At 37.5% G+C, this 14,065-nt stretch overlaps 1 long non-coding RNA gene across 1 annotated transcript; it reads left to right on the forward strand.

Annotated features, from left to right (window-relative positions):
- The first annotated feature begins 213 nt into the window (after nucleotides 1–213).
- Nucleotides 214–12,997, forward strand: LOC135413395 (uncharacterized). The gene is made up of 4 exons (XR_010430211.1): nucleotides 214–596; nucleotides 2,174–2,231; nucleotides 8,624–8,801; nucleotides 10,051–12,997. It is a non-coding gene; the product is annotated as an uncharacterized LOC135413395 (long non-coding RNA).
- The last annotated feature ends 1,068 nt before the right edge of the window (nucleotides 12,998–14,065 follow it).

The raw sequence follows: 14,065 nt of genomic DNA on the forward strand, positions 1-14,065 counted from the left end.
CTTTGCCTCTTTAAAGCAGCTCAAAAGCACTAAATGAAAGCAGCCCAGCCGGACAGTGCTGCACAGTGCAAGAAGTCTCCCCGAATGAAGACTTTTCGGGACTTTGCATTAGGAAAGTGCGTGGATTGCAAGTGCCCTGTTCAGGAATAATCCACTATTCAATGGGGAAAAAAAAAAAAAAAAAAAAAAAAGAAAAAACAGAAAAATGTCCCTTTCAGAAACTCCATCGAAACAACATTTATTACTGTACAGCAAAGTAACAGTCCCCAACATTTAAAAGTGACTTTACCGCCTCTGCCTCACTTTAATCTTCAAATTGCTTTCGAGCCAACGCACACACAAAAAAAGAAAGCTTGCGGCTCACACTGCCCGTAGCACCCGTAGCGGGGCTACTTCGGTGGAAACACGTCCCGTCGCCGCGGGCTTGGCAGCTGCGGGAAGAGACAGCAGGCTGTGGGACGGCACGGCCCCGCACAGTGAGCTGCCGGCATCTGTGCGCGGCCGCTTTGCGGGGTGGTAAGCAGTGGTGTACCCGCATTTTAGGACTGAAGGGCGTCCGGCGGGGGGAGCGGGACGTACGGAACTCCCACTCCTAGGTAAGAGCCCTTTCGCCTCCCGGCGCACACGAGCGGGGTCCCACCCGACAAGTCACCCACCCCAGCCGGCAGGTTGGGGACGTGGCGGGCAGTCTCCCCGCGCCCGGCCCCTCTGCTCCCCGCTCGGCCCTTTCCCCTGGCGCTCCCCCTGGCTTCCCCTCGGGGCGGCCCGCTTTCCCGCAGCCCCCGCGATGCCGAGTTGAAGAAGGGAGAGCCCCGGCACCGATCAGACGGGAAGTCTGAAAGGGGCCAGCGAGAGGTGCCGTGCATTTATCTCTACTGTAGCCCCGGGCTCAGCCGCAGCCAACCCCCCCCGGGGCCAGTGCAGAAACTGCGGTGAGTGCCTTTGGCCAGGCTCAGCTCACGGCGAGCTCACGGAAGGAGAGAGAGCCCTGGACGACCTTTCCATTTTCCTCATCCTTTATTCTCGATGCTAGGAAATGCATTCCTTATATATATATATATATATATATATATACACACACACACAGCTTGCCATCTCTCGTTCCTTCAACTGCATAGTGACATGTACCATGCCCTGTCACTGCACTGATGGTCAGAAAATTTCCTTATCTGAAGGAAATGGCTTTTCAATTAGGTTATTGAACGTTTGCATTAGTGCTGAATTCAGATGGTACACGTTCTGGAGGACCTGCGGTGGAAGGGAGAGCCTCCACCATGCCTTCTCCTAGGAAGGAGTTAACTCTGTCGCTAATGGGAATGCTTGGGGTTGGCTTTAGGGTGCCTGTAACGCCTTCCCTGCTCCTGTTTGAAGTCATAAATCAAATGTATGGGAATCAATGGGAAATGACGTGTTTAACTGACACTGGTGCTAGGTACCTTTGTAATACCTATTCCAGACAGATAACACGTGGACCCAAACAAATTCTAATTAAGTCAATGGCAAATGCTCTGAGTTTAAATAATATTGAAATGACATTATCCTTGCAGAAGAAGCCTAGAAATGGCACTTTTCTCAAACTGCTAAAAATCTTATGACCCAAGGCTCATCACCCATTCATATTCATAAATTTATTTACTCTTTTAATATAAAGATAATTAATGAGACTAAGATCACAGAGCCGTTGCATTTTCCTCTGTAAAATAAAATTCCAGCAGTTGAATTACATGAGTTTCCAGCTTCATTCTGATTTTGGTGCCATTCGATTTGAGAATGAGTTGCATAGGGCCACAAAGCACTATGATGGCTGGGACCAGGTAGAACTCCATACACTTGAATTTCCAATAACAGAAATCCTGTTAGTTTTCATATGTGAGTACATAAAAGTCATTAAAAAAATAAAAAAGAAAAAAAGAATATTTTACACAATGCTGGAGCCACTCCAAAAGGTCAGGGATCTGAACAGAACTAAACAATTTGGCCTAGCCTCTGTTTGTATTTATACTGGTTTTATGTCAGCAGAGTTCCTGCTAACTTTTACTACAGTAAGATTTATTATGATATGCTAGATGCTAGAGTGATGGCTTAGTGAAGGACAAGTCATGTAGCTGTACAGTTAAAAAGCTGATCCCAGTTGCATTGAAGTGAAATAAATTTCTTCATTGGCATCACACAGCTCCCAGAATATCCTTAACAAGGCCAGAAGAATGAATGTCATGGATATTCTTTAGAAGGTAGGCTATGCTACTATATATAATGTACTGCAGTCTTGTAATATATATATATATATATTAGTAGACATCAATATTTCATAGTAATATGAAAGTATCAAGTTCTTTATCCTCATCCAGAATAAAATTTTTACATTATACAAATGAGAAAGTAACTGGGCTTGGAACTGGGCAGTTACTTTCAATATGTCAGTTCCTTGTGGCCACAGAAGAGATGATCTGAAGTTTTAACATATGGAAATAATCCTATGATAGCCGTTTAGCAGAAGCGTGTTAGTAGTACTAATAAAATTACTAAATGGCTAAATCCAAATGTCAACAGCTTGACACCTGCAATTCTGATGAATCATCAGTGATGAACAGGTAAGATCAGAGAGAAATTAAGAATGGATTTAAACTCTCAGCAACATTAAAGATTAATAAAACCTTTTTCCAGGATGGACAATATGATACATTTATTTTAAAATAAATTCATAATCCCTGAAATTAGAAGGCACGGTAACATTGTTTAAAAATACCTGTTCTATTATCTGACCAAAAAGGGCATTCTTTATAACTAAGACAAATACCATATTGTTTAAGCTTGCAATTTTAGAAAGTGCCCAGTGGAAATGCTCTTGATTTTCATCATATAGAAGGTTTGAGAAATTAATTTGGTTTCATTTCTTGATAGCTACAGCTGTTCAGTTTTATGATATTTATTTTCCTTGAGTACTCTTAAGAGATAAATTTTAATTTTCATATAAATTATTTTCACATTAATTTAGTATTATTAATAAAATTCCGATTATGTTCCATTTAAATATTACTTAAAGCTGTAGATTACAACAAAAAACCATCTGTGCACCTTCCAAATCCAAAGCAGTCAGTCTGATCATGTTTCTGACACTATTAACCACACTCACAAGACTTTCATTGACATACATCTATCTACTTGCTCTACTGAGCACAATGAACTCTACAGTTTCTCTGCCTAGAATCCATTAATATTCAATGTTCTGAACAGCTTTGACTACCACTGAGCCATGAAAGAGAAGGAAACAGTCCCTCATTGGATCAGGCCTGGCACAGCTAGTAACAACATAAAAAAGACAACTGAGCTTCACAAACCTCCAAGCTAAGCTGAACAATGCCAGTTGATGGGGTTTTTAATTCAGTCATTATTACCTGGGCTTGAGATATGTTTAGAATTATCTAGCTGCACACCTATTTCACTTGCATGGCCTGTTTCTGTTTGAGAAAAATCCAAGGCTGAAATTCCCATTTCCTCCTGCTCTGTCCCCTTAACATCACCTTTTTATCTTCACAACACCCTTTGAAGGGTATTTACTGAAAGGATGAGACAGAGGTTATCACACAGAACTGAAAACTTAAAAAGGAAGACCCAAGAATTTCAATAAACTTACTCTGTAGCCAGATCAAGGACTAGAGATCCTCACACCCACAGCAAACAACCTGCAAGATTTGAAACAATTTCTACCCAGCTGTCTCCAGTTTACCAGTTCCATTAAGATGCGATGCCTGTTCTAGATGTAAACGTTGCATGAACATTCAATTTAGAAACCTTGTTTAAATGACAAATTTAATGACCTTTTCAGCTTTTAAAAATTCAGTCAAATCTTCTTTAGGAGATGGTAATGTAGTACCTAGATGTACAGTGTTGACAGACCTCTACCATTAAACCTGGAGAGGTTTGAATTAATAAAGCAAAGTGGCTTCCTAGAGAGCTTTAATTTCTGGTCTTACATGTGTATAAATACCCTTGCTATAAAAGGACAGCATATTAATGCTTCTTTGATTCAGACCAGCATCCTACAAAAAGTAAAGGTAACAAGTTGCTCAGCATAGGATAAACCGAGAAATGCCTGAGAAATATTAACTAACTACACTGGCCATATACAAAGACCAGAGTTGGAACTGAAGCACACCAAAATTATTTGACTCAATTGTAATACCTATATTTCCATAGGTATCTGCTTCCAGCAGCCTCTTAACCTTCCCTCCCAGCTGGTGAAAAATGGCAAGATTTATGTTGCAAGCCCTATGCTACTTCAGGAAATAAAGATGATGAGTGTTGAAAGTTGCTAGGAACACGTTATATGCCAGTACATGCAGGTGCTTAAGTACCGTGACAGTCCATTTGAAGACAAAAATCTGAACTAAGACAACCCAAGACAGCTAGGTTGTTCAGTTGACAACCACTCACCAGAGGGAGCCCATTTTCCCTTACTACCTTTGCTGGGACCTCTGAACTACCGTGCTAAAAACTCTACAGCTGCCGGGAGGAGTAGCTGCCAGCTAAAGGAGCCACATAAACATACGGTGAACAAGAAAGGACAGTGTAAAGGATTTTTGTAGCTGATTGATTAATACTTTCTGAAGTACAAAAGGTTCTTTACTGAAGTAGTTGATGTATTTGCCTTTCAAACAGAACATTTCTGAGGGAAACCAGTCATGTACCTACAGCATGTCTCTGACAGATGTAAACATTTTATACTGTCCTAGGTGGCCTTCTTATTACTGCTTGTTAGACTGTATTTCTTATATATTGCTATTGAATACTTTAAGCTAAGCTGTTGCATGTAAAACTCTCACCTTTTCAATAGAAAAATAATTTTATTTGAAAGGAAGACGCTTTTCACTTTACCTTACCTCAAGGGGAAGAAGCAGCCTTCTAATGTATTAGTAACTCTCTTTAAAGTCCAATTGAAAAACTTTAGCAATATAATTTGCATTTCAACGAAGCACAGAATTAAGTCTGAGATCATAGCTAACACTGGAACATGTCCTGTTCAGGAAGGACCTCCAGCTCCTTCCAAGACCAGACTGTGTGCACACAAAATGTTTGGAACAGAGCATGATACAGAGGTCCCTTGGCAGTTTTCAGAACCTGACAGAGATGCAAAAGTGGGGTTTTTTATTTGGTTGGTTGGTTTGCTGGTTTTGTTGGGTTTTTGGTTGGTTTGTTTGGTTTGGGTTTTTTGTTTTGTTTTAGTGGGTTTTTTTGTGCTTTGTTTTTTTGTTTTGTTTTGTTTTGCTGTTTTGCTGTTGTTTTTTGGTTGTGTTTTTTTCTTTAATCTTAGCCAGGTAAACACAAGATCCCTTTAGTAGCAAAACTTCCCTGCTGCCTATCTAAACAGGAAAACCTTGCTAGTGGAGATGTAGTTACATCAGCAAGCATGTGCTTCTGGCACTAGAAGATTACCTACACTTTTGTACCTCCTGGTATCTGTCCTTTTTTTCCTTCAGTATCATGAAATATTATCAAGTTGCTACTTTTGCTTCTAGTGTCTTTGTTCTTCATATTTGTTTCTTAATTACTGGTTGATACATTTCCTCAGCACTTTTCACAGATACTGCTAGCCAGCAGTCAGTAGATGCCACAGCACAGACCTGAAGTACTGATAAGTAAAAATCAAGTCCCATTGATTATTTCCTTTCCATAGAAAGCAAATCCATCAGTGCAATCATTTTAAAATTTCCCCTTCAGGTTTGCAACCATGCAGCCACACATTTTCTGCTACTTGTCAGACTAATTCAATAGCAAAATCTGAGCAACAAATATTTGACCTGAGTAAGTAACAGTTGTGCATAAGTTGATAATTAATAGCTGTACCAATTATTTCAAACTAATTCTTCGTATTTTCTTTGCAGCCTGTAGCTTCAGAAACATCCTGAAATACAATCAACTGATTTTTATTTAAAGGTGTGACTACAGAACTAAGGTGGGTTTTATCACCTATCTTTGGAAGGATTCCGTATTAATGGGGACTCACTGGTCTGTCATTGATACTGAACCTTAACACGCCACTGGCTAGACACTATCTTACCAGAACTTCACTGTACAGCAGTGCCAAATTAATCTGAAATTGAAACAAGAAGATAAGATAAAGTTATTCAGTTACTAAATTACATACAGGCATGAGTATGGAATCTGGAGAATCCCTTTGACAGGTGCATGCAAGGTTTATGTCTCAAAAGAGCTCTTACTGTTAGGCACAAACAAAATGGTAAAATGTTCAATAGGTATTTTTTACACTAAAGAGTTAAATTGCAGAACTTTATGTAGTAGGATTACTGATTTTACGCATGTGTTTATAAACTAGAGCCTTTTGTGCCACTGGCTCAGTGTGAAATGATTAGTGAGGATGTGTTACTATTCAAAGCGAAAAATTACTGAAAGCCTTTGTCCTTTGCTAGAGATTTTCAATAAAATGGAAATGTAAAAAACCTGTATTTGAAAACTAGTGGATTGTGATATATGTTCAGATTCTGTCTCAAACAGAAGCAGAAGATTACTTGCACAGCCCTTGCAGAAATACTTTCCCAGTTTGCTGCGTGTGTACTTTCATATGTTGAATTTATTGGATTAAAACCGTACTGATGATAAGAGGTGCATGACACATATTTTTTCTTACAATACTCTAGCAAAAAACTAGCAGGGCTGCAGCAGTGAGTGATTAGATAGCTGCAGTTGCACAGCTTAAAAAACTTCAAACATAATACTGAAGTATACAGTTGTCCAGTTGTCCAAGGTGTGTGCTTAATTAGCATTTAAAAAAAATCCCTTTATTACAAAGACAAGGATGCAGACTGCTGATTATTGACTGCTTTTATAAGGCATAGATTATTATTCATCTTTACCCACACAAGAAGTGTTTATAGGTTCACATGTATTTAATGTGATTTCATGCACAGAATAACCATACATTAAGGTCATTATTTATACAGTTGTAGGTCAGAATCTATACTACAATACTGAAATAAGAGTTGAGTAGAAAGACATATCTGTATGACAAAATTTGATAGCAGATACTGTGAAAAAAATTACTATTTCTGCTCTGCAAATATCAGTGATATATCTTAGTAAATAATTAATTAAATATATTTTTACAGAAAGAATTTAAATAATAATGTGAATTAAATATAATACTTGGCACCAGAAGTAATTTGGACATATCACTGGGAAGATCACAAAGTGTTCAAGGTTACAATTTGAATTTCCAGCCAGAATCAATAAATCTATCCGAGTTGCTTTAAAAGTGTAATACATTCACTAGGGAAAATTTTCTTTCAAGAACCAATTATTATCCACTGCTCTGTTAAAAGTAATTAAAAAATGGCTAACCAACTTGAATCTTAGAAGGAAAGTTGAATATGAGGTCAACAGTATTAAGACCATCCAAAATCAATTCTATAAATTCTACAACAAACTATTAAAATCCCAAAGTTCGCAATCCCAAGTGTTTAACCAGTTTTTTTTTAGGTAAATCTAAGAGGAGGAGCTCTCACCAGACTCCAGTTCCATGAAATAACTGCATGTTTAAACAGAAGAAAGGTCCAGGAAGGAAAAAGCTGAAAACTCCATTTCAGACTATTTTCAAGGGTCTACAACTGAGCGGACCAAGATTACAGAAGCAGCTGCAGCTTCACCACTTTGTCACAAGCTAAACTGGACATTATTTTAAATGGCCATTGTATTAAGAACTAAAGCAAGACACTAAGGAGATACAACAGTCCTTGAGAGTTCCTATATAACTGAAACACTAGATGATCAATTAAAAGTCATGTTTATCAAACCTCTGCCTACTGCTCTTACTTGGTAATTGAGGACATTCTGAAAGAAAGAATTCATACTTTTTTTTCGAACCCAGCTTTTTTAATATCATTTCACTTCAGAGGGCATTTATATATTATTTTTTCACACAACAAACACTTTACAAAGATAAGTCAATATTGCTAACACTGTTCTGGACCTTTGGAAACTCAAATGACAAACAAGTGCTCCAACTAACTTGTCTAAAGTCGCAACAGAGCAGAAAAAGGCCATGGATCACGTGCCTCTCTCTTTCCTCTCCTGAGTTATAAGCACAGTTCTATGTTGAACTTAAAGAGACTGGTCTTAGAATCCCTTTCTCCCACATTTCTGTTAAAACTCTGGGAGAATCAGAACATCATTAGGACTCCTTAGCATATTTGTCTTTGGCAGGGTGTCTAGTCAGGGATTGGCAATACCAGGTCAATTACAGTCAACTGGGAAGAGGGTAGATCAATAGAAATCCCAGCTCTTTGTACACAAGATACAACATATTGCATCGGGGGTACTGATGCAGTATGATGCAATACCTTGGAAACTGGAAAAGACCTGTGGGATACTTTTCCAAACAGTTGGGCACTGTAAGTGAAGGATGTTTACGGGCAGTGGCTGCAACAGTGACATTGATTCAAGAGGCATGTAAGTTAACTTTGGTACCTAAAATGACTGTATATGTACCTCATATGTTCAAGTTTTAGGGGGGGCCATCAGTTGTCTCCCAGCACAACACCAAAATATCAAGTTGTATTGTTGGAACAAGATGATGTTTTAAAAACTACTAACGTTGTCAATCCTGCAGTGTTTTTGAATACTCTACAGACAGAGGGCCTGGTGGAACACAATTGCCTGGAGACAACTGATTATGTTTATTCCAGTAGACCAGATTTAAGGATGCTCCTTTATCTCATCCTGATTTGGAATTATTTATGGATGGTGGTAGCTATGTAGAACATGAAGGATGCTTCACTGGATATAAGGTAACTACTGAAACCCTAATTATAGAAGCTAAACCACTAGCCAGAAACACATCAGCTCAAAAAACAGAAATAATAGTGCTAATATGAGCTTTGGAATTAAGAAAAGAATAATTGGTCAATATATGGACTGACTCAATATACGCATTTGAAGTAATCCATGCACATGGAATTATGTGGAAAGAAAGGAGACTTTTATCAGCTCAAGGATCATCAATTAAGTATAAGGAAGAAATATCAGAGCTCTTGAAAACGGTACAACAACCTAAGGCTGTGGCAATCATGCACTGTAAAGAACACCAAACAGGAACTGCTAAGGAAGCTGTAGAGTAGTGGATAGGATAGGAAAGACTGTGGCAAAAACTTCAATGCAAATGGCATTAATACCTACAAAAGAGGTAAAATTACCTAGGGAACAACCTAAATATTCAGAAGGAGATGAAAACTTGGGACAGTTAATGAATGCAAGGAAAAAATTGGCAGAATGGCTAGTGAATATACAAGGACAGGTGGTGGTCCCACTTATGAGAGAATTGGCTCAAATAAAACCGAAGGAATGTCACTGGGGAGCAGAGGCATTGACAGCATTACGAAAACGAACTGTGGTCTCTGTAAAATGGTTGGAATTATCAAATCTATAAGCATGACATGTGAAACTACTTTGTAAAATAATCCAATTAATTGAAAAAGACCACCATTAGGAAGTTTGAAATCAGGAGTTGAACCAGGAGACAATTGGCAAACTGACTTTTTGGAGTTACCTAGATCAGGAGGATATTGATATTAGTTGACTCTTTTTATGGGTGGCCTGAAGCCTTCCCATGTTGCACCAATCAAGTGAGAGAAGTGGTAAGGAGATTATTAGAAGAAATAATTCCAAGATTTGGGGTCCCAGTAGGGATGTCTTCAGATAGAGGATCACACTTTGTGGCAGAAATAGTTCAAGATATAAGCAAGGCATTGGGAATTCAGTGGGACTTACATACTCTATGGAGACCACAATCAAGTGAAAAAGTAGAAAGGATGAATCAGAATATAAAAAAGAAAATTAGTAAAATATATCAAGAGACCAATATTAAATGGCCACAGGTGTTGACTCTCATCCTTTTAAGAATAAGGGTACAGTGAAAGACAAGGACTAGTGTTAGTCCTTATGAAATATTGTATAGGAAACCATACAAATCTACAAATCCTACTGTGGGAATGCATGTAAAAGGGAAATGTGATTTATATCAGTATTTACTTTCTTTAGGAAAAACTTTGACAGCTTCGAGAAGCTTCCCAGTGTGGAATTGACCGCTAACTTTGGAAAATCCGGTTCATGACTTCCAACCAGGAGATTATGAGAAGACATGGACTTCTGAGCCTCTCCAGGAACATTGGAAAGGAGTTTTTCAAGTACTGTTAACTCCTGTTAACTGATTGTTAACTACTTTTACTGCCATTAAGATAGTTGAATCAGAAGCGTGGATACATTATACTAGAGTGAAGAAAGCCTCACCAGCATGGAAGATTGTTAATAGGGATCCTAAGACTTCAAAACTGACTTTTAGATATGCTGTTTAATCTTATGTATCACCTTGAAGTCTGGGGAGAATGCATATTGATTTGGAAATTAATGTTAGTGGGAGCCTGGGTTGAGGCAAAAACTGAACAATTAGAAGTATCAATAAGATGGGGAGATCCACTGAAGCTGACATGTGATTTTACACAGATTCAAGACTTTAATCCTGATAAACTGCAAGTGAACTAGGAAAGGGATAGAAAATAATTCCACCTAAAATGAGAGTCAGAGGTAAATGACACAGAAGTACTATTCAAGGTAATACAAGTTGTATTACCTTGAAGAATGCAGGTCAATGCTGTTGTTTGTTGAGTAGAGATGACTTTTGTTGTCTTCCACTTGAAAATAAGGAACAAAAACACCCAAAATATGACTTAGTGTTACAAAGTCCAACACAAGAATTGATTTGTAAAGAATTCCGAACTTCAAAGCAAGGATGCTGTTTAAAATTAGAAAAAGAGCAAGGAAATTTTATTTGCCAATTCTGTCATTCAGACAAAGTTGTCCCAACACGGACCAAGAAAGAAAGGATTAAAAGACAAACAGAGGCACAACAATAAATACACCTCACAGGAAAAACCTAAGAAGAAAATTTGATGTTAGGATTAATCAAAGACTTTGGCAATTTGCAGAACATGTCAAAAATTGCCTACCAATACTAGCAGCAGTAGGTGAGTCCATTCCATGGGGAATCTTAACCATGACTTCTACTATTCTAGAACATGAAAATAAAACCACGTGTTGTGAACAGAAACCTGTAATTGGATGAAAGAAACAAACAGAGAATATTAGGAAACATGGAAGTCTCCAGGGTGTAGAGCTGATTGTGAGAAACTATCAAATTCTGTTTTTGCCAAAATTGGAAGATCTTGGAACATAGGATGATGTTCTTATGATGAACAAATAAAGAGAAATGTAAGCCAAATGATCATGGAATGGAAATGTGATAAAACTAATCAAACACAGGGGAAGGAGAAAAATTTGGACTCCATTTGGTCAATGACAATCTTATCTCAAATTCAGTACATGTCTAAGGCTTCTTGGTGTTTTACTTGGGATGGATTAGTTTTTAAAACGCGATCAGTTGTGGGTGATAAGGAAACCTCATACTGAGAAGAGGAAAATCTAATGTCACGGTGGAAATGTGAAAAGATATATAATTGTAGTACTGTCGATATGATAATTCAGGCTATTCCCCCTTTATCTGCTGCTTTAAAGTAGGAGTGTCTCTGCAGAGGTCTTAAAAATAGCCTCCAACTGACTGAGACATATACACCCAAAAGAGGAACCATGTGTAGTTGCAGAAGATGTACAGTTAGGAGCCCAGGACACTTAGTTTGGGCAAGGAGTGATGGGACTTGGACAATTCATTTACTGTTAGATGGTAAAGTAAAGCAAAGAACATGAGGCATGCCAACGTTATGTCCAATCTGGAAGAAAGATCCTTTTAAAGGAACATTAGAAAATTTGAAATTGGAATAGGTAAAAAGGTCAGAAACAGATGAAGAATGGCATGAATGTTTGACGAGAGTGAAAATTGGCTGGACCTTGGAGTCTTCCTTGACCCCTTTAGCAACATATAGGATTAGAGAATGGATATGTCGACTTACAGGACAGCTAGAAAGGCTGGCAAATGTGACCAGGGAGGGCTTCAAGGATGTAAATTAGCAGTTACAAGCAACTTCAAACATGCCTTTACAAAATAAAATGGCTTTAGATAAGATCTTACTCAAAGAACATGGGGTTTGTAGATATTTGAAAGATAGAATTGATCATTGTTACATACACATTACAAATGTGACCCAAGATGTAGAACATGGCTTGGACTTGTTAGAAAATTTAGAAAAAAATACAAGCTTCGATAAGACATGCAAGAAAGTTGGATAGATAAAATCTTTAGTGGACTGGGATGGAATCTGAGTTCATGGGCAAAATCACTGATTAATACTGCATTAATCTTGTTAATAATATTTTTAACAATTATTTTGATTTACTATTGTTTAAAGAAACAAATAAACAGTAAGACTGCACTTAATTGGATGATTATCCAAGCAGTGGGCAGACAACAAGATGAAAAGGAATCAATTCCAAGACTCCCACAAACATATAATGAATGAAATATATCTATATTTCATAAGCAAATTTTAGGATTATAACGAAAGTATTGAAATGATTTTCAAAACTTTCAAAGGGGGGAAATGTTGCAATTAATCTGATGAAATAATTGAGATTTGATCATATAGAAGAAATAGTTGTGATTAAAAGGAAGAAAATTGTGAAGCATGATGTATAGGATTGTTAGGAGTGTTGTGTTTGAAGTATGCAACTATGGAAACCTCACCAAGAAGATATTGGACCATTTGTGCTGCTTGGAAACCCCCTTACCCTTCCTATCTTGATTTGAGTATCGAAGATTCCAATCAGTAGAGCTAAGTAAAATTGACCAATGGTTGTTTTAGAATAAAGTTATAAAACTAACAAAACAAAGCATTGTAGAGGATAAATACAAGACTGGGCTTATGTAACAGAAAAGTGTAAAAATGAATGGATTTTTTCAGTAAGAGAACACTTTTGGAGGAATGATCCCCTGTGTTCTCAGCATGCTGAATAAAGAAATGTCTGCTTATTCGCATCAGACTGGTGTTGGATAAGTTTCTTTCATCCTCTTTGGTGACACTCCTGCTCAAGCAGAGCTACTTAGAGCCAGTTGTCCAGGTTGGAGACTCCATGGTCTGTCTGAGCAATCCGTGATGGGGCAGACTAGTAAGCCCCTGAAGTTCCTTCTATCCTTAAGTTTTCTGAACTTAAATGAAACATTATGTTAATATTTATCTTTGACTTTAAAACCATCTTACTAATTTTTCTTCATTCTATACTTAAATCCTTATTTTACCATTTCATTTTCATAATAAGCTTTGTTCATTTATGAATTGAAAAAAAAAATAATTTCTAAAATAAAATAGAAGAAATAAATCTGTTACTCAGGAATTATGCAAACAAATAATCTCTCAGCAGTTCTCCCCTTGAGAAAACATTGTAACTGCTCAATTCTGATTTCACATTGCGTACTCTGATTATGCTACTTCTTCCTAGTTTAATTTTCAACCTCATGCATAAATTATATTAGTCCCATAGGTCAGCCTTGCAATGAAGAGAAGGCAGGTGTTCCAGTCAGTTTTGACAGCAAATGCCTCATGAACTATTTAATATTTCCAGTGAACAGGACAGACCAAATCTTCTGCACATACATATTATTTGCTCACACAAAGCTGTGAAAAATTAATATTGAAAATTACAAGGGCTACAAAAAGTAACTATATGCTGAAAAGTTTATTTTTCAAATTACTTTCAAGGATTTTTTCTAATTCAAATGTTGGAGTTAAAAAAAATTAAAATCAATACTCAAATTTGAAAACCATTTCAAAAAGAAATGACAGACATATCTGTCAAGGAAGCATATAGTTTCTTCCTCACATTTAATAATCCAGAATCATGCATGTTTAGTATTGACCTTGTAATTTATATGTAAGTACATGACAGATCACAGGTGATTAACATCTCTGTAAGCATCTCTATCCTACCACAGTTCTGCTTTAAGATACGTTGCTACATCCTAGAATACCTTTCCTAAATAAACTCCAGAAGGTAAATACTTAAGACAATAGCAAATGAGGGGTGAATGAATGTAAGAACATCAAAGCTT

Source organism: Pseudopipra pipra, chromosome 1 (genome assembly GCF_036250125.1).
Source record: "Pseudopipra pipra isolate bDixPip1 chromosome 1, bDixPip1.hap1, whole genome shotgun sequence".
NCBI lineage: Eukaryota > Metazoa > Chordata > Aves > Passeriformes > Pipridae > Pseudopipra > Pseudopipra pipra.